Consider the following 21697-nt stretch of genomic DNA (forward strand, 5'->3'; position numbering starts at 1 on the left):
ATGGCTTAGATTAATGTAATGTACACATGGAGGCTTAGCAGCTATGAAGGTGAAAGCAACAGGACAGCTGGGGGTGTTATCCAGTTGTTAGCGTATGTCCTGTGTGTCACCTCATACATGCTCGCGTTGATTGGTTTAACGGTAGCTGTGCTGTCAGCAGGTCAGAGTTGACAGCGTAGGAAAGGGCCAGAGAGTCAAGGTGACTTGGGTAATAGTTGTTTTTCCTCCACGTGAAGAGGGAGAAGGACGATGGGAGCTGAAGGGGAGAGTGAGGCAGCGGCTGGGAAATGATCTTTAACAGGTGGCAACACTTCATCTGTGCCCCACTCTCATTATGGGATATGCCTGTGTCATGTATGTCATGTGTATCCCTGTGTGTGTGTGTAATACAGGGTCTGTTATTGTACGGCTAATCCTCCCCTGAGGCCACAGCATGTTAACGGAACAACTGTGCTCGCCATGTGACAGACTCAGGACCCAGGGAACACCAGCGCTTCCTGGTTTACACTTAAATCACAGAGGATAGCTGAGGAACAATGCCTCCATTCTGAGCACAAGGGGAAAAAATTGCCCTCATGTGCAGTTGGCCTCACTAAATGGACCACCGGTTCAAGTGATTCCGGCACAATAGCCAGAATAAATGTTGGCATGGCAACGTATGTTTCAGTTTTCTCCCTTTATGTTCTGTCGGCGCTGTGCTCTGACTGTGGTTGTGTTTAGGTACCAAAAAAACACTTGGTTAGGAGAAGAAAATACCATGTTTTGGCTTAAACTACCTGTTTTGGTAGCCATAAACTGTTAATTGCCCCAAGGTCTCCTTAAAAATATCCAGTGATGTCATACTTACAAAAGTTGAAACACAGTCTTGAACTGTGGTCACTGGCTTCTCAGCCTTCTCGCCTGCCACGCCACCACCATCGCCTTTTCCTCCCCATATGGAAGTCAGCTCATAAACATATAATGTAAACATGATATGACACGTTTTTGTGGAAATGCCAATGTAGTTTGAAGCATGTGATGTATACAAACGTGAACATGTAAGTGGTTTGCAGAATTATCAACCTCCAACATCTTGTCCTGGCTGAATGTGTGTACATCACATGCAAAAATAACGTTTGTAGCCATTTTCTATATGTTCATTTTTCCGCTCCAGCCGGTTGTTATTTAACAACAACACTCTCATTGTGCTTTTAAGCCGATTCCCTCAGCAGCAATTCATATCTATAATAGAAAAAGAGAAGTACCATCATCCCTACAGCATGACATCCTGCAAACCTCAATTTACTTCAAGCATCGTGGTTACGGTATAGTGAGCAGGATGCTTATAATAATGCAGTTCCTCCACAGCTGCACTGCCACACTCTATCCTGTGCAGAGTGATTGGACATAAAGCTCCAAAACAGAAGGAGAACTGAGCTCTATTTTCCTGCAGATTGACACAATAAACACAGAGGAACATTAACAATAATAGACACAACGCAGTAAAATGAAATACAATTTCCCAGCGATAAATCAGTATACGTGAGAAAGTTAGATAGCGCTCATTGTTCACTATTCTGAGTGCATACAGTACAAAGGACAGGCACCAAATGTATTATTTCTCAGGGGATTGTTCACATAGTGAAGCCACGGTAATGAAAGAAAGTTGAGATTTCGCAGGTAACAGGGAATGCAATAACACAAACGACCCACATTACTCTGCAGCAGTCCTGGGTGTTTTTGTGCCACTGGGGAACTCCATTGTGTATAAAAAGACGGCAACAGTCCACAACATGATGCAAAATGACACACTTGTGCATCACTGTTTGGACGCCCTGAGTACAGTGTGTCAAACTTTAACAAGTCGTTGTGTAAAGCAAAAAGATAATTAGCATTATCATACATTATCATGAAAAACGTCTTTCATTTTCTCTTCCAAATTAAATGAAGGTATTATTACCAATTCATATTATAGCCTAACACAAGCTGTAAAAATCTGTAATATCCTTTGTTGTGGCGTATTATTTTGTTATTTTTCCGACAGCTATTACTGAGTTTCAAGTGTCAGTGTCTATGTTCCCTTGATCTTGTTCTTGTACATCATCTGTTCTTGGTGAATAAAGTTTTATTCACATCCTGATTATGGTGCTGGGAGAATATATTCCTGCTCCCCCCCCTCCTCCACTGTTGGTGACTGACAGTGAGTGTGTGTTTTGCTGTTTCTCTACCTGTCAGCCGCCTTATTATCAGAGCGGTGACAGCGGTGTCACAGTAACTGCCCTTTACCCGCACGTACAGATCCACACGGCCAACTACCTCTGTCGATTGCCACTGCCCCGGTCTAGTCCTGCGCCATCTGTGTCCATAGCAACTGGACAAAATAAGTTACTTATTATAGGACAGGGGCTCAGCTGGCAGGTGGTTTTTTCAATGAGATTTGTCATATCCTCTTCCAAACTCGTTTACAGCACACGAGGCTCAGGAAGTTGGAGGTGGAGGGTGTCAGTTTCAGGAAATAAAACTCTTTTGTTCAGTCTGAGGATTGTATTGTTACCTGATGCTCAGTCCAAAGAAAAGGCTCATTCTAGCCTTCAACTGTGGTTACCTAATTTTTTAATTTGTACTTTGTTCATTTGCTTTTGACAGGTCCCAGAATCTGAGATGCCATGACAGTTTGCATTCAAGCAGTATTTTCTCTCCACAGGCTGGCATCAGAAAATTAATTCCAAGGGACAAAAGAATAAGCGGAAATTGGACGGCGTTTATGCAAATCCAATTGGTACCCAGGGTCGTAGCATAGTCGTGCAATTTCCTTTGTACAAGCAGCGTGACATGTGTTCATGCCCGGCTGCCCAGTGTGGTAGCACGCTAGCCGAAAACCTAGTCACTGAAAGGTTTGACAGGAAATGGAACAACATGAAACAAAATGGTCCTTGTTAGATAAATTGTTAGGAAATTCTATGTTTTGTACAAGGGCGGATATTTCACTTCACTGCTGGAACATTTTTTAAGAGCAATTCCTGACAGGGGGTCACCTGAGGAGCCGCCAAAAGAGTTTACAAAGACATTAACATCATTTATTACCATTTTTTACCCTAAAGCAAGGGATTTTTCACAACCTGGCAACCAAAAATGTTTTCTTATTCATGGATTATAATGCTCTATGAGGCCGTAATTAAGGATTGATTAACATTAATGAAGCAGTTATTTACATCTTATAAGCCATTTATTGGGTAAGGGTGACCTATAAGAAAGAATGTGCTGTTTAAATAATAATAAATGACTTTAGTCAGATTTAAGGAACACTCTTTTCCAACAGATTTTTCCAGCCTGTGCAGGATTGTGTCCTTATTTAAATCACTGTGGTATTTGTATTTAATGTAATTATCTGTTTATTTTACTACCTTCAGCTTTATGTTTGTAATTGTGAACACCACCTCGTCCTCTTTCCTCCAGCCTGCGAAGGGGTCATTTAAGAGAATGTGAGTCTGAATATCATTCAATTCTGATGAAAATGCGTTGAAACGTTGAAATGCCATTTAATAAAGTCCGTCCCCTAAATATGTGCACTCCGGTAAACTGTAATCCTGAAAACTCTCCTGAAATGCTGGACAGGCTGTTGAGGCATGTTCAACTCCTTCATTCGCCCCTATTGCCTACTTTGCGTGTTTGTGTGTGCTTTGTTCTAACCATGTCAATTGAGTGACACTTCAAATGGCCTCGCAGACTCCCAGAAAGTGAAGGGAGGAGGAGGAGGAGGAGGAGGAGGAGGAGGAGGAGGAGGGACATTGGTCGGTAGCAGCTGCGGGTGAAGATAGAGAGATAGCGTTGCACATCGTCAAATTCCTCCCCTATCCCCCTCCGTCCTCTGAAGCACATCTGCGCCGAGGCCAGCAAGCCGGGACCCCTCAACAATGGGGGACATTCAGCGGCTCAGATAAACTCCTCTCCTGCTCCCACCATGTACCACCATCACCGCTGTTATCTGGGAAAAAAAAACCTCCCTCGCCTCCTCCTCCTCCTCCTCCTCCTCCTCCTCCTCCTCCTCCACCTTCGTGCTCGCACAGTACATTTTCTCCTTCTGCCTCCACTGTCCTCCGAATCTCAGCACCACCTCGGTATCACCTCCGCTGCCCCCCTCCCTCAACCCTTGATAAAGTACAGCTTGCTCTCCCCGTCACCACAGTCAGCCCGTTATCGCCCTGTTGTTAACCTGAACCATGAGGGCACTGCCAGATGTGACACGCAGCAGCAGCACTTTCTCTTCAATGCTGCATTCATTTTTTTTTTTTTTTCCCATCACTGGCATTTTCTTGAGGAGCAAATGCAATGTGTAATGGCTTTGTTTCTTTATTAAACTGGCTGCAATTGGTATGGACCTTTATACCATCTATCCTGGTGCAGAAGTTTTGCTGCTTTGGTTCTGTCTCGCCTCTTTCATGGTATCTTTTAAGCTCACTTTTTGCCTCACACTGAGCACCAAATTACAGATGGACAAAGTCAGCGACTACCGGCCAGTCAAGTATTTAGCTGCTAAAAAGCCTGACATTTCCTATAAGAGTTAGTTGAGTACAAAACCAGAGCTGAAAGAATCATGAATACTGGCCTAACACTGATTAAGTGGACTGAGGCATGTTCACATTAACAATTTATGACTTGGCTTTAATATCGGGAGATGGAAGCGGTCATGTTGGAGCTACAGTTGAGAGAGGCTGTTCTAGACAGTTTCAACATTTGTAAGTGTGACACCACTGGATACTTTACAGGAGATCTCAACACAATTTCTAGATGTGTTTTTTGGCGAAAAGTTGCAACATCAAGAGCTTGTAAAGTTTCAACACATCTCGTTTGGAGAAACACATGTTGCCAGTATTCAGTCTGACAATGTGGGTTTTTATCAGAGGGATGAACAGAGACAAAGAAGGATTTAGATCATCAAATCTATCACTAATAAACCACAAAAGTGTTGTGTGATGTCATCAGTGAAATTGGGTGAAACGTAGTGAACAACTCGCAAAGACTCAGAAACAAGCAGCATGGTCCCCAACAACCAGCCATTATAACGTACAGTACTTTCTCCTTCCTTCAAACTAAAACTGACCCCATTCCCTCCATTACTTTCTAAAAATTACCCGCAACTAATCCCATTAATCGCGTGTTTTTTCGACGGCGGTACCCACATTGAATTCTCGATGTTTACAGATGCTGGATACGGACCGCCACACAGCAGCAACAATCTTGAGGACACGACCATTGTGTTGGCTGTTCTGTCAGATCAATTAAAAACAGCCAATCGGAGCGTTTGCGGCTTCATTAGCAGAATGCTGGATTACATATATCAGTGTCAAAACTGTAATAAACTGAATCCTCCAGATAATGAGCACATTAATCCCCCGCTACCCCCATCTCCCCTCTCTCTGTTTACAGTGATAAACCTGTGGAGGCAGATATAACCATCAGACCACCTGCCTCCAACTGGAAATTAGAGTTTAATCGCAGGATGTTTCATATAGATCTCAAACTCCTTTCACACCCCCCCGCAAGTTTGTGTTATTTAACATTTGGATTAATGCAGCGAGGAAACAGACATAATCCTGTTGATAATCCTGCCAATAGGTTAACAACCACTTAATCCTGAAGTGTTGTGGCTGCAGGTGGTGGAAGTTCACATGACAGGAAGAAGCAGGTACAGATGCATCCGAGTAACTATTTTTCTGCCATATTTGTGGATTTATTCATTAGTTTAAAATGGAACTCATTTTAAAATATTATGTCGTCATTAGTCGAGATATATTAACAGCCAACCATGAACCCACATTACTGACGGCTCTGTTGGTCTGACCTCATAACTGAATTACCTGTCTTCAGTCTGCATTTGAAGGGGTTGTGCATAAGACTTTCAATTCGAGAGTGACAGTCTTATGCACAACCCTTAGAATAAAAGTGCTGTCATTTCCATCAGTACATCTCAAAACTGTAAATGTTAAAGCAAGAAAATGTATTTAGATTTCTAAGTGACATATCCTAGGCAACTGGACGTGTTTCAGTTTCTGATGCTGGCTGTTGAAAAGCCGACGCCAAACGTTCATTGTTGCATTGCCAAAAATTAATGAAAAATGATTTGTTGAAAAGCTGAAATGCTTTTAATTCACATTGCTGGTTTTATAAAGTGGCATACTGTTCGAACAATGTGCATAAAAGCTGACGCTAAACTGAATTAGTTGACTTTAACATATATGAAGCCGTGTATGAAGAGGTGTTCCAGTGGGACAGAGTCAAAAAATATGAATGGGACTGAAAAGTCAAACAAATCTCAAATCTATCAAAGATGTGGGAAATTCATATTTAAATGGATTTTCTGTGTTTTTAAACACGAAAGAGCAGATACTAGTAAAATGTAATAAAGAGTGATAAAGAGGTAAGAGATTAAGAGATACAAAATCTGGTTTTGTACGTGTGTTATACGGCAGTCATTGATTAGTTACGGTGATGGTAACCAAGTTGATAATGGTAATGATTTTTATAGATATGTCACCTCACATTACGATGCTTCTCCCTGAAAGACAGGAACAGCTATCACTTAACTATTGTCATGGCAGGAAATATGAGCACATTGTGAAATGTCTGTGTGTTTGCGTGTGTGTGTGTGTGGTCAAAAATGTGGAGCAGTTAAGGAGAACGGTTGCGACCAGCAGGAATTTTCCCTCAAGCTGCTGTTTAAATAATGCAGGTGGAGTGAACACTGTGGGAATGGGAGCTGAAGACGAGGTCTCCTCTCTGTTCTGTCAGTCGGCTCGTCCTCTCTGGCTGTCCACATGCTGGCCCACACACACCGATGGAGAGATTGGAAATATCCGTTGAAAAAAGTTGATAATTTATGAGCAGTGGCTGTATATAAAGTATGTATGAAAAAGCTGAATTGTTATGAGGAAGTCCTAGCCTTTGCGGATGATTCAAAGTATTAATGGAGGTTTTTTGTGGATGTGTGATGGTCTAGGAGGAGTTTGAAAATGAGTGGGTTTGAAGGGGATTTCTAGTTGACTTCCACCCTAAATGAGTTAAGACTAAGTTTAAAAGAAAACTGAACAGTTTGAAGAGTTTCAATGGGATTTAGAAAGTTAATGATAAATCCCAAACTGTGATGAATGAGACACAGCTCTTTCTGTTGGACTGGAACCTGTACAGGAAGACATGGTGGCATTCATTTTGAGTTAATGGGTCACATGAGGTGGAAGCTAATTGATTTTTCATTAAAAACATGTTTTTTAATTTAAAAAGACAAAAATCCAATAAAAAGAAGATGTTCCTTGGCATTGATTTCGATTCAGTGGGTCACATTCAAAATACTGGTAAAAAATATGACAACATTTTTACAAAATTGAAAAAATAAAGAAAGCTAAAGGATTCTTATTCTGGTGCTAGACTCCATGGCAGCAATGCCAGAAATATTTTCTTTGTACGACGTGCTGAGTTAAAAACAAAACAAATCTGTAATTTTTTTTTACAGATTGAGGCAAACGATTCAAGGAAAGTTTTGGACAGAAGATGGACGAGTATGTCATACTACAAGTACATACTACACTCAGAAGTGGTTACAGACAAAAATAATTGAGTGCATACAACAGGGACAAAACTGCTATGCAGCTAATATTATGTTTCCCTCTTTTACCTCTTTTTCTGCATCTATTTGTGTACATTTGCTGCATGGAGATGGGTGTACGGTGACAAACCAAACATTTAGTTTACCCTCCTCATCACCAGGCACATTATTATTCGAATACTCTATCTCCTCCATCCACATATACACATGCAGAATTAAGATAGACAGAGTACAACAAGAGAACATGTTCACATTTTTTGGGGGGGTGCATGGCTGAGGCAGACACACAAACAAGCTGATGGTTTCTGTTCATTGTGATAAGTTCAACTGACGCCCCAATAAAGCGCCACACCAAATGATGGAATCTGCAACTATTAGTACACAAAGCTCTCTGTAACACTCAGCAGAAGTTATTTGATCATAATTCTTAACAACACAGTTGTTTTTTGCAGGTAAACAGAGCTGCTTTGGAGCCAATTTACACATTGACTGGAGAAAGGAATCGGAGCAATGCAATTACTCCATTAGGCCCAACTGGCTAACAAAGGCCATACCCTTGAACACGGGGATGGAGAATGATGCTTCCTATTAGGACCACTGTCAGGGCCTATTATTATGCTGCTCCCATGACAACCTGAGCTTTTCCCTGCAAGTTCAAATCTGGTTTACGGCACAAAATTCTGTACTTTGTTTAGACAAACATCACTGTGTGCTACACACAAAGAATAACCATGTGTGGCATGTGTACTATAGCGATCCGGTACAAACTTGCGAGCCAGTGCTATTAGATTAGCACTAGCAGAGGGCTAAATGGATAATGACAAAGACAGTGAATCACCCACATTATGACCCTCAGTGGCATGACCGGTAATGATCCAGGAGCTCGCAGGACTGTTAGGCTGAGGGATGTGATGGAATCAGATGTGTGTGAGAACACGAGGCAAACAAACTGCTGTTTTTAGTCACATTACATTGACTTTTCTACAGATAAGTCATTAGCCTTTGGGCCTTTGGGCACAGGCATGTACTGCTCAACCTGAAGCACCATATGCAGTGACTCTGCGTGTTTTTTTCTGATCCGTTTTCCTGGTTTCACCTTAACTCAAAAATTCTGAAGTTGGTTGAAAGTCTTTTCTTTGAGCCGGAGATGAAGAGATGGTGTATAAATCCTCTCCCAGTCTCCCTGCTACAACAAATTCACAGTGACTTGAAAAAAAAAAAAAAAATCAAATTGTGAAATAAAACCTTTGATGCAGGTTGTATTTTGTACAAGTGCAACTTTTCTGCAGGATAGAACAGGACTGTGATGGTAACTTTAGCATGCTAACATGCACACAAGGCTCACATGCAGATGTTTAGCACGTTTAATGTTCATCGTGTTCATTATCTTAGTTCAGCATGATTGCATGCTAGCATTCAGCTGAGGCTGATGGGAATGACATTTCTGTATAATAGATCTGATGTCTATAAACACATTTTATGACAATTCAACCACTATTAGTCGAAACATCTGAGTCTTACGTTATCAAGTCAGATGATCACCAAAGTCACTGTGATTTATTGTCTTAGTACCACAGATGGACTCTCCAAATTTAATAGCAATTCATCTGACCAAACTCCTTTCGTTGCTGTGATTTTCGAAACAGAATTACGTGCCACCAAGAGCATATTTTCCACAGCTAAATATTTACATGTGAGCATAAATCATGGGAGAAAATGTTGGTGTGTGAGCATGAAGAAATGGATCACTGTTAAAGTGCCTTTTATCTCCTGGAGTCAAATCAAAGCCAGACCTGCACGGCCCTGCGGTGTAAGAGCCGCTTCACCCTGAATATTCCTGGCAGGGGTCGTCATGTAATGACAGCACCTTTCTTATACACATAGATCTAACACTTCCCCTCCTCTTCCTCCCTTTAATCCTTTCATCCTCTTGCCTCTCCTCTGCTCATCTGACTCTGATCTTCCTTGCTTATCTTATTCTGGGGGGTCGCTGAGCGATGGGGCCCTTTTGTGGAAAGGACGGATCTGAAGATAAAAGGCGAGTTTAAAATGCCGGTGACTGAGTCGAGGCGCTGTCAGATAAATTGGGACGACACCTCTCTGGTCCCATCAGACGCTACCTGCTTCGATTGCTGGATCAGATGACTGAGCAACCGGGACCCAAAGGGGTGATGTTTCCCTCCTCGCAATCTTCACAAAGATTCATGCAGTTGAATCGCTCTCAGTCATCCATCCGTGCTCAACCTCTCGCCTTTAATCAGCTCTCGGTGTGCTTATTTAGAGTAAGTGATTGCCTGAAATGTGCTCTGGCGGTGAGAGGCCGGAGCCGAGGCCCTCACTGGAAGCCATAGATCTTCCACCACCACTATCGCTAGGTGTGAGTGATGATCTCCATATGCCCGGGCTTACCCCTATTCTCACCAGCGAGGCGCTGTGTATTAGTCATGCCTGCATGCCATTATCACCATGTGTCAAACGCACACCTGGTATGTGTGTAAGTCCGAATACAATCACGCTTACGTATGTGTGCTGGAGAGGGTTAGTGTTCAATTATAAGTGTGCTCTGCGGCTGTGACGCGACTCGAGCTGGCGCCTCGTCGCATCGCTGCCTCCCATTCTCAGTCATGTTAGCTTTTTCTCCACAGCTGCTCGCAGGTTGTTTACACTGACCTTGTCTGCACCTCTCAACTCACCTGGCCTGCAGCGCCTGCCACACGCAGAAACTGCATGCGTCTAAATGTCACAGTACCACATAGCGGGTCGCCACACATACACACATCAGCTGAACTGCCGGTTCATTAGGCACATGCGGTTAAAACAAATATGAAAAAAATCTAATCCAACAGCCTTGCAGTAAGTATTACATTCATTATAGGGTGGCAACATTTTCCCGCCAACTAATATGCTTGTGACAACACGGGTGCACGCTTGCTGAACATTTCCTTCTGTTCCAGCTTCACATTAAAAGCATTTAACTAGAGAAACACAAATTGACTTCTGTTATGAAGTAGACTAGTCACAGGTGATGCAATGTGTTCAGTGGGCGCTGCTGTACTTCATCAAAAATGCATCTGCTGGGAGAAAAACAAAAACAGCCACTTTCTGCATTTTTTTGAAAGCCGATCAGTTTGAAGTATGTCAGGGTCTTCTGGACCGCTGTGTGCATCTTTACAGGGACCTGTCTCCACCTCAACATCCTCGAACAAGCTGTTGCACCAAGTGCAGAGACAAAAGAGCACAAGACGCCAGCAGGCCGAGAGGAGGTGTTTACATCACTGATGCACCGTGCTCAAATGCAGTCAAAGTTGATCATCTTGTAGCTGCTTTTTTAAAACTCTGAAAAACGTACTACATGTCTATGCATATATGTATGGAATAATATTTGTTCACTGTCTGTGTAGCATGAAGAAGTATACTTGATGATGATGATGCAACCCTGTTATGCTTAATGACAAATCACCTTGAATAATTGTGCCCATTGTGTTTTAAAGGTCCCATATTATACTGTTACTTATACTGACCCTCAAGAGACCAGACAAAACCTGTTTTTCATAATATGGGACCTTTAAAGTGAGGTGGTTCCAATATTTTGCCCTCCTCTTTCACACAGGATGAATAAAAGTAGGATTCATTGCAGGAAAGCTTTATTAAATTTTAACTAGCCGTACCTAATAAAATGGCTTTTCTACACACACCTTTGAATCTTTGAATCCTTTTGAAGTGTTACTTCACCCCAAATCTGTCCTCTTCGGAATATCAAACACAAGTTGACTGTGGAAAAGTTTCTGTTTCATTTCTTAAAAGAGAAGAGTCATCATCTTTGATTAATGGCCTCAGAATCTACTGAAGCCACCCCTGTACTCCACCTCACTGTCAGCCTGCATCTGTTCCAAAATGTCTTATTTTCGTCAAGTGTGGCTAAATATGCAACTTAAATCTCTTACTAATGAACACAACATATGGCCATCTTTGTTATGCATGTACTGGAAGTATTTCAAATGAATTCAAAGGGTTATTTGGCAAGAGAGTCGTCTATTAAAAGGGACTTCTTGTTAAATGTATCTTTTGAAAGGGGTTAAGTAACAGGCAACATGTTCTGACTTGTGCTGTGGAACACTGGTTTTAATTGGTTGATGTTAAACATAATCCCTTCCAAAAATTATATAATAATATTATCTGTGATACTTTATTGTCGGGTGGAAAACAACATTTACTTGAGCTGGCAGGGATTCGACATATTGCTGAATGATACTTTAGAAGGGAGGGTCAGTGCTTCTAAATCACAACAGACTCCTCTGCCTGCTATATCACTTATCATTATTACTAAGAGCTTTCTCCGGCTTTATGGCTACAGACCGATGTGACTAAGGCAGCAAGCTTTTTGCAGCAGTGAAAGAAAGAAGAGTGCTATTGACATTCTCATTACCATGAATTTCATCAGAAAGAGCGCTGTCACTTGACTCTCAAACAGTGTATGTGTGGAAGAGTGTGTCACTGTCACAGGCCAAACAATTTCTCTCAGAGCTTTCTTCTTCTGCTGCCTCAGACATCACAGGCCTTTGACACCCACGACTGTGGCTCCACTTTGTCAGATGCTCCCGACAAGTCGCACCAGAGTGGCAGTCTCCGCACCGAAGCTCGAAAAATATGAACTTCTGCTGAGGTGAACCAGCCGGAGAACGAGAGCTGAGGAGAGGGAGGAGTGGTAAAAACTGAAAAAATGGGTTGTGAGAAGGGTAGAAGTTCGCAATCAGGAAGAGACTGTTTTGTAGCAGTCTCGTTATGTCAAGACCCCGTCATTTTTTTAAGGACCTGCGCCTGCTTCATTATTATAAATCCCACTTCTTTTCTTGCAAGACCCACCCTACTCTGCCTCTGATTAGTAGTTGTCATTGGTTGCGTTTGTATAAATGCACATACGCAATTTGAGTCAAGCGTAGAGGCTGCATTGCATCAACCTCTGGTTTTTTGCAGCACTGATACGCTCGTTTATGAGTTGAAGTTTCCCCGGTAAACACATCAACATATTCAGCCTCCTGCATGGTCCCCCTGCTGCCCCTCCTGGGGTTACACATCCTCCGGAGCCCATTTTCACAACCAGACAGACACTTAACATACAGTTCAGAAATAGCAAGCTAGCCAATAATTGTCTCATTTGTGAGGGGCCGAGGGGTGTGTGGTCACAGCAGGACAGTTGAGAACAGGCTCTCGGCCATGGGCACGGACCCCACCAGACTCCCCTCCTCCTGTTGTCTAACAGGCTTCAAGAGCCACCAGAATCAGATTTTTTTGCAGTGAGAAAAAGGTGCCTATTAGTTGAACTCCAACTCCTTGGAAAAAAGGTGATGGACGTATTAAGCACAGAGTACCAGGACCAGAAAGTCATCAAGGCTTTCAACATACGGAGTGGGTTCCGTTGTGGAAAACCAACAGACAAAAGGCCAATCAGAGGCAGGGCAGGGTGCGTCTTGCAAGAAAAGCACTGGGATCCATAAAACACGTGCCTGGTACACATATAAAAGACACACACACACACACACACACACACACACACACACTGCAGAGCACACACGCGCGGAGACAAAATGTATGCAGACCGTTTAAAAAATGGAGCGGGTGTATGGTCATATTATTAAAACCAGAGAGCGCATTTGGTGGAGTGCCAACCAGTGGATGGTTATGGGATCAATCAGTGCGCAGAATGGCATCTACAGCTAATAAGCAGTCAAACACACACACACACAAAGAAATGTGAAATTCAAGCCAGCACCACCACACCCTGAGAATGTGCAGCATTACGCTCCCTGCCAGAGACCGCATTTAATGAGACTGCGAGGGACCACAAGCTGAAGAAAGTCTACCTAGACATAACACACACACACACACACACACACACACACACAAACCCTCACTCATTAAGAGCATACATAATTCCTCCCATGGATAATTACCTTGGGCTTTATATGCATCACTATAGAAACACTTGCGCAGAGGTACTGCAAAGTAATCTGCTGTAGAATTCATACAGCAGGTGGGAACACAGTGTAATATTATCATCCCTGAGCTGAACCGTCTAAAGAAGAACACGAAGCTGCACTTACGAGGGCACGGCCATGTGCTTTATATTATTCTAAATGGAAACTGTTCTGTGCTGTTACAGGACAGTGGTTATCGTGTCTGCACAGGGCTCGCGTCAATGCGCCTTTGTCTGCAAGAAACTCTCGTTCCACTTGTCTGTTTGCATGGACTGTGGGCGTATGTTTACAATAAATACTATCTGTATGTATGCAAATGTACCTTGTATGTCTGTGCATTTGTTTGTAGAGTATTACTTGGCAGCTGTAAAGACATCGTACTCCATCTGAGACCAATTTATGTCTCGGTTCGCCCCCAAACACTTGGAACTATTTTCTACCGAGGAAGAAACAGAAATTAGAAATAGAAACCGTGTTTTGAGAATAATTGTGACAGGCAGACACAGTTCATTTGGGGTTATACGACTATAATGATACACACTCATTCTTAACAGCCTTGGAGTTAATAGTGAGTTCAGGTTGCAAAAGTAGCAAAATAAAGTAAAAAGACGTCAGTATGCATTTAAAAAAATGGGTGATTTTTGAATGTGCAGTTGTACTTTTCCCCGATAATGCAAAACTCAGAGGAAATGGAGGCAACGCTCAGGGACAAAAGAAATGAAAACTGAACGCAGGCCGTGGTGGTGGTACAGCTTGGTTACAAAAAAGTAACTGAATGTTTGCTGTTAGCTGCTACTACTGTGTGTTCGGACCAAAGACAGAAATTCTTTTCATGAGATTTATGAAACTGTGCGCAATCTTCATTTCCACTCCTACAATTATCCACAAATGACTGCAGAAATGCCCTTAAACATCTTTCTGTATAACGACACTTGTGCCGCTCCGCCACTCATTAGACTGACCAGAACAGAAAATGAGCCCCACGATGTGTCTCAACAAGGTCTCGCAGTGTCAGGAAAGCTGTTGTTACATGTGACCATTTTGCATGTCTGGGGCTTTTTATAGCGCTCGCTCTTCACGTGTGCATGTGAACCATCATCATGGTAACATCTCAGTCTTCGTTATCAAGCGTCAGACGGATGATCAACGACAAATCTGTAAGAGCTCATACTGAAACTGTTCCTGGTTCTGTTTTATAAATCTTGATCGCTGTCACAAAGCGTCTCGTCGTCCGGGATAAAATGGAAAGATCATTAATGGGGAGGTTGTGGCTCCAGTGTAAATAATAATAGTAATCACAGCACAGGCATCAGTGTACTTTTAATCCTTTTCCAAACTAATTTCTGCTCTCATCTCTCATTTACCTCTTACCTCACCTGACATTCACTCCTCCTCCTCCCCTTCTCTTTCTCTCGCTCGCTTTATCCTGGGATTTTTAGATTCCAGGCCCCCTGAAGTCATCCGGGGTTTTTGGGGCAGTTGGCCAGGACGGTGAGCAGTGTTTAAATCTGTCTATTCTCTTCCTGAAGAAGCCCTCCTCTAGATCTGCCCCGTAGGCCGATGGAGGGAGAAGGAGAAAGAGGAATAAACAGTGCGGAGGGGTTGTGTTTTTTGTTTTTTTTTGCGGGGGTATGACAAATGACAATGAGTCAGGCAATGGCTTTGTTTGGAGTGAGCATTATTCATAAAGTACTTAAACTGTTTGGATCTTGAATATTCATATACCTGCGCTTAAATCTGCAGCTCGGGGGCTTTTAAGAGGCTCTGAATGTATGTAGGAGATGAAGCATTAGCGGTGGAGTAAACAAAGCAATACTCCTGAGAGCATTTGAGCTTCGTTGAGGATGCACACGAGGTATTTTTTTCAGTTATAGCAGCTGCGACTGAAGAATAAGAAGCCTCTTCAATATGATTGCTCTGTTAAAAAAAGGGGTAAGGTTACAGTGTGGATGAGAAAAAAAAAAAGGATGCATTAATAAATTTCCGGTCACAACTGCACCCGTCCCCGATGGACTTCATAATAGAGCGGGAAGGTTTCAGGCAGCCACGGAAAACCTAAACCGATCTATAAATTAGCTTGCAGGTCTCGCGGTCAGCGGAGCCGAGGGACCGACGGCACTGATTTGTGCCAGTGAGTCTCAGGTCCGACAGGCTCTCTGCTCTCTCATTTCCTTGTACTCCTTGTCATACTCCTTACCCCCACCCCCACCCCGCCTACCCGCCTCTCGCTCACTGTGTGTTTAATATTGCTGCTTTTTGGTCTCTGCTGCTATTGTGGTTCACAGATGATATCCCACTGATATCTATCATCGGTCTCTCCGTCTCCAACGCCGTGTCACACTCTCTCTCTCTCTTCATCGCCTTGATGAATGGGCAGTCCACTGTAACATGAACCCCGTCTCCTCCCCTGCATACCTGAATAATAACACGTATACAGAGGAAATGTAGACAGGTCACCGGTGGCTGTGACCCGCCGTCCGACCAGGGCCGCGACCCCTGTGTGACTTCGACACAAGATCTAAACATAACTCGCACTGGCGCCTCGGGGGAAACAAACGAGGCGAGCGGATTGGCCGTGGCTCGTCTTCAGACGGTGAGGGAGAGTAGCGTCTGTAGTAGGGGATATTTTTAACTGTGACGCCCCAAAATAACTTACAAATCATTCTCAACGCAGAAGTTGGCCCAGACTACAAAAGATGTTCGTGACAACATCCTGAATGTTTTATGAGGCAGACAAAAAAAAGGAGAGAAGAAAAGAATCATTTCATCATTTATTTCACACAGCGCACACTGGAGGGATGACATCATCGTTTCAACTGATCCATCACTGTATTAAATCATTGTTTTGATAATGATGCCTTCAACTGATTAACCCTCAAATAACCCCGTCTTTAAACACAGACTAATGACTCACAAATGTATATTAGCTCTTCCTGCGCTGTGACTAATGATGACCCAGGCTCCCAGTGTCTCCGAGGCTCCAGCCAGTTTGAACCCCGACCTCTGTGACATCACGGCTGGCACAAGTGTCGGTACCAGCTGTTGGCATGAATATTTATCGCTGATCGTGTGCAATGGGAGGATTTTGATTTCTGTTTGATCTTAGCAGGGAGTTGGACCAAGATACAAGGCAGAAAAAAGGTTTTTGGTTGGTTCGTCAGCAGGATTACACAGGAAAAAAAAAAAACCCAATCTGTCTCTTTAAAACTGAGAGGAACTCCAAGGTCAGGCTTGAATGTCTGTTGGTTCTTAATAAGCACCCACTTTCACAAACTCATTCATCCTATTGTTAGCACGGAAAAACTGATCAGAGCTGCTTTGACCATATATGTGCAAGACATTAAAAGAGAGATGTGAGTCATTTTAGAAAGGCTCATTTCGTTGTTCAAATATAAGTTGTTCAAACAAATAGGTGCAGGACAGGGCAGTGTCTGAAGTCGTCGTCCACGTAGTAACTGACTTTCTAAACTTAACCGTGCATTGTGTGGTCTTGTTCAGCAATAAAAAGCGTCCTGTCATACATCGTCTACATTTCCCAACTCAAAGTTCACAGTGACCTGTGAAACGCGAGCCTGTTGTCGTTGTCATCTCTCCCTTGAACCACACGCATCCGACTCCAACTCCTTTCCTTGCCTCTTTTTTTAATATCTGTATCTTTCCATCGGCACTTTTACTGGAATATTCATTGAGGCAATTGTCCACAACTGTCATATTCAATTGATTCAATTTATAAGGACTTATTGGAGCACATAATAAAAAACAGTGAAAACCATCACCATTAACCAGCTTTTTGCTCAACATTTATTCTTCCTTACCGCAGCTATTTAACAACCATGACGGTTTTATTACCGTCCCTGCACTGTAATAGGCCTCTCATTTTTTAAGGAGCCGTGTGGCCTTGGGCTAGCGGAGATGGTCGGGCCGGTTTTAAAGATGGACCCGGTCGACGTGCGCTGTTAATATAATCTTCTAATGTGCGTCTGTGAAAATGTCACCGTGGCCTGGAGCTGCACTGTTGTGATCTCCTACAGGTAGGAACTGACACCAGTAACTCAACACTTTTTTTTTCAGGTATATATTCATTTTGTCAGCTGAAGGCTGCAGTCCACATGTAAAATTTAACAGCATCATCAAAAAATATGAGAAATGTGATTTATCGGCGAATGTATCAAAGATTTTCCTTCATCGCTTTGTTCTCCGTTGGAACACGATATAATGGCTCTCTCCATAAGTCACATTCTCATATAGCGCTGCGCTTCGAGCACTTTGCTATCCTTCAAAGCACTCTGCAGAGGAAAACTAGGGTGCATGCTAGATAAATGTGTTGTTGCCCTTGACAAACACCACAGACATTTGGGGGGTAGCCTTAGAGAATACGAGTATGACAGCCCTTAATCGATCTGTGCTCTTTTCTGCTAACTTGTGCAGCGAGGCAAACGCTCAGAATAGATCAGGTGACTTGTCCTGAATAAAATACATTCACCACCTTGTCCTCGCTGCAACTTTTACCTGTCTTTTCCAGAGTTTTGTCAAGGTCTGGGCACATTAGTTTCCACTGTCACAGGTCTATTATGTCAACTTCAAGCAAAAATGTCCTTTTCTCTTTTTTTCTTTTCTTTTTTTTTTGTTGTGTTTCGGTTCGATTATTACCATTTTTGCCTGTGGCGGCTGTATTTCATATTTTGCTGAGAGCGTTATTCTTCTACAATGAAACGTGGAATCCAACAAGACATTAAAGAGTGAAGAATTTGAAACTGTACAGTCTGGGGTCTTTGGGTATAACAGAAAATACCAGATGCAGCCAAGTGTGCAGCCTGTGCCTCACGCAATGTCAGATGTTGGGGGTGAGCTGCCAGCGTCTCGTGGGACGCTGGGATGAGATGCCAGCCCAGTACGGAACAACAGGTCACAGCAGATTTTGTATGTGTGTGTGCAAACGACTGGATGGTTTGTGTGTTAGGTCACATGGGTTCAGGTGTGTGTGTGTGTGTGTGTGTGTGTATGAAATGAAAAGTGGAGAAGAAAAGTAAAGACATCAGGTGGAATGTAAAGTTTTTGTTTTTTTTGTTTTTTTTTACAAGAATAAAGGTGGTGACTGACTTACAAGTAACCCAGCAGTCAGTTTAATGCTGCATACATGGGAATTAAATCCAGGCTGCTTCACTGCTGACATTTTGATAAGTTGCTCCTTTAATGAATTTTGTGCTGGCACAGCAAGAGGCCACTATTTGTGTCTGGCAATTTAATTCCACTCTCCTGTTTAAAAGGTGTGAATTACATTAACGTATTGACATATTTAACATAAAAAATATATGCTCATGGTTATTTTGCTATGTAGCAAAAAACAAACCAAAAAATTATCACGGTAAGATGTTAAGCATGCTTCAGCGCAGCGATTATTGGCTGTCTTGAACTACAGCAAGCTCCCCTTGCTTTATCTGCGGATTACTGTTATCACAATTCCCACTGCTATGTTAAACGACCTCCGAGCTAGCAACCCACGCGTTGAAAATGATTTGGATTGTGCACTAAGGCAGCCCTGCTCAGCTATGTGGCAAAGCCATTTAGCTAGTTTCCCAGGGAGGGTGATTGGTAAAACTAGCTAAATATATCGTAACTGACGCATCTGCTGAACTTTCAAGGCTTTAAAGGCATTAGGCAGACGAGTCAAGCAACAGTTATAGTGTTCATAGTATTCACTCCGGAAAAAGTTGCTTACTTAGACCTTCATGAATCAATAACATGCCACACCAATCGGACTGGTGTTCTTTTACCCTGGCAAACGCTGATTCCAGTCACACCCATAATTCAAGCAAGGGCCTAGAAAAAAGGTGGATCAGCTACAAGATTGATAATGGTTTCAACCAGATGTCGCATTCAGGACTTAGCTTAGCATAATGACTGGAAGTAGGTGGAAACAGCTAGCTTAGCCCTGTCCAACATTAAAAACATGCAGTTGACTCCGGGTTGCAATGACTTTGAGTAGTCTTGTTACAGACTCCTTTCCATAATGACCACTGAGAGATCAGAGAGGTATTGACCGTCTCATCAAAAGGCAACAGTATGCTTCAAAATGACATGCTTGAGGAATTGACGATCGGCTTCTGAAACTACTCTTCCTGACACTGGAGCTGCGGGGCTACATCTGACAAGTTTTGTAACTTTTTCCCGAACTCAGAACTCAACATGCTTGTCCACCCGACACAGCAATTGCCCAGGTGTCCAGGGGTGAGAACGGAGGGCTTGAACTTCTCTCTCAAGCAGTGTGCTTTCACGCTTCAAACGACAACTTCCAATCGCCTTTTTGTGTGTACAACTTTGTGAATGCCTCAAAGAGTGTGAGCTTTTACAGGCAATTTGTAGAACTGATTGCGTCTCGGCACTCCTCTGTGACAGCAATAAACACTTTTGTTTTGTGTGGTGGTCGGACAACGCTTGGTGTGTACGCATAGCTTTGAGCATGCCCTGGCCTGAAAATATTCTCCAGAGACAGTCTGAGGGTAAGACTGGCATCTTAACATGGTTTTCTCATAAAAAATAACACAAACCTATCATCCTGAGCAGTTCATGATGTTAAAAGTATGAACATCAACCCACTGGATCACCTGAGTGACTGCTCTAAGAGGCAAATACATCATGCATTAAAGGACTATAATGACATGCTGGTTTGTTTACTAAACGTCATCATATGGGCCCCTTTAAAGCAATCACATGACTTAGCAGCTACTATGAGGATATTAGGTGTGATGTTTGTTAGCCAGACTGAGTCAAAAACAATTTGCGGGAGGTTATTCCCGGCCTGATCGCTGTTATTTCAGGGGCTGTCCTGATGTCAAGCCGAATCACTGAATCCTCTTTGATCTGGGTTCTGTGAAGCAGCCCATATGGCTTACCATTCACAGGGTATATTTACCTTTTCTCAACAAGGTGAAAAATGTCCTCATTAATAATGGTGAATTGTTTTGTCTCCGAGCTGTCTGCCTGGCGTTTGCTGGCTGCTGAAAAACAGGGAGAGGTGCATCCACCCAGAATAGGCCATGACTGGCCCGGCAGTAGCACATGTAACAGCGCCGACAATCTGAACATCGAACGCATAAGTAGCGGCACGAAAGAGACGAGATGGGTGGGATTGCAGAAATGGAAAAAAGGTTTGTTTGAGTGAGAGCGTGTGTGCTTGCCTACTGGTACATCCCTGTACAGCTGAGCTAATGGTGAGATAGGTAACTGAAGGTGCCACCGGTCGTCACAGGGGAGGGTGAAGAGGCCTGTCCGCTTCAGCTGTTTCATAAATGGTCATTCATTTTTTTTTTCTGTCTGTAAACTCAAAATTCATTGCCTTGTAATGTATGCTTGGTAATCCCCTCTGAAGCAGCATAAAAACCTCCTGTCTAATCTCCCAGACCCGTGACTCATCGACTTACTGCCTCACTACAAGGCAGCTTTTTCAGACCCGTCTCTGTGTGTTGCAATGGGAAGCTTAATGCGTCTCATTTTGATTAAAGTGTATTTATATTTGCGCAGCGCTGAGAGAAAAGCAGATACCGATTCTATGAATTTCAATATGAGGACCCCCTTCTGGTGTGCGTGCTGCCGCAACACGCCACAGTGGGATGTAGGCTTATTGCAACGGGGAGGGGCTGGTTTATGAGTTAGCCACATGGAGGTATTGTCCTCAAGCCATACAATTAGCTTTTGTGTTTTCATTATGCTAATATGAGGTGGTCTTCGGAGGGTGTCTGTCAAGTCCGCTCTCGGCGTTGCTGTCATTTTAAAGTCCCTCCACTTTATTTATACGGATATGAAAACCGCTTTCAATGACAAACACGTTTCATAACCCTCGGAATCACTAATCCCATTTTATTGCAACAATTGAAAGATAGAGAACTGTCATCATTTAATCACACATTGTATAACAGTGTTCCTCAAACACACCACCTGTAGATTTGAAACAGTCTTCCAAATTAAACAGCAAAATGAATGGCTTTGTAATTTCCATCTAGAACGATGGGTCCAGGCCCCAATCAGGAGGGCGGCTGTCATTCCCTTTTCTGAAAACTATTACGAATTACCATGAAACTATTTCAAAAAGGGTTTTCTGATCCAAACACCACTATGGTTAAGGTTGGGTTAGGTTTAAACACCA

The 21697-nt window shown here is 42.9% G+C and overlaps 1 long non-coding RNA gene across 1 annotated transcript in view; it reads right to left on the minus strand.

The window, feature by feature from the left end:
- Window positions 1-11342: 11342 nt before the first annotated feature.
- The window catches only part of LOC119017194, a 39431-nt gene continuing 29076 nt past the window's right edge, over window positions 11343-21697 (minus strand). The window contains exon 3 of the long non-coding RNA XR_005074361.1: window positions 11343-12265. This is a non-coding gene — a long non-coding RNA (uncharacterized LOC119017194). The remainder of the gene's footprint in view (window positions 12266-21697) is intronic.

This window comes from Acanthopagrus latus, chromosome 3 (assembly GCF_904848185.1).
Source record: "Acanthopagrus latus isolate v.2019 chromosome 3, fAcaLat1.1, whole genome shotgun sequence".
Classification (NCBI taxonomy): domain Eukaryota; kingdom Metazoa; phylum Chordata; class Actinopteri; order Spariformes; family Sparidae; genus Acanthopagrus; species Acanthopagrus latus.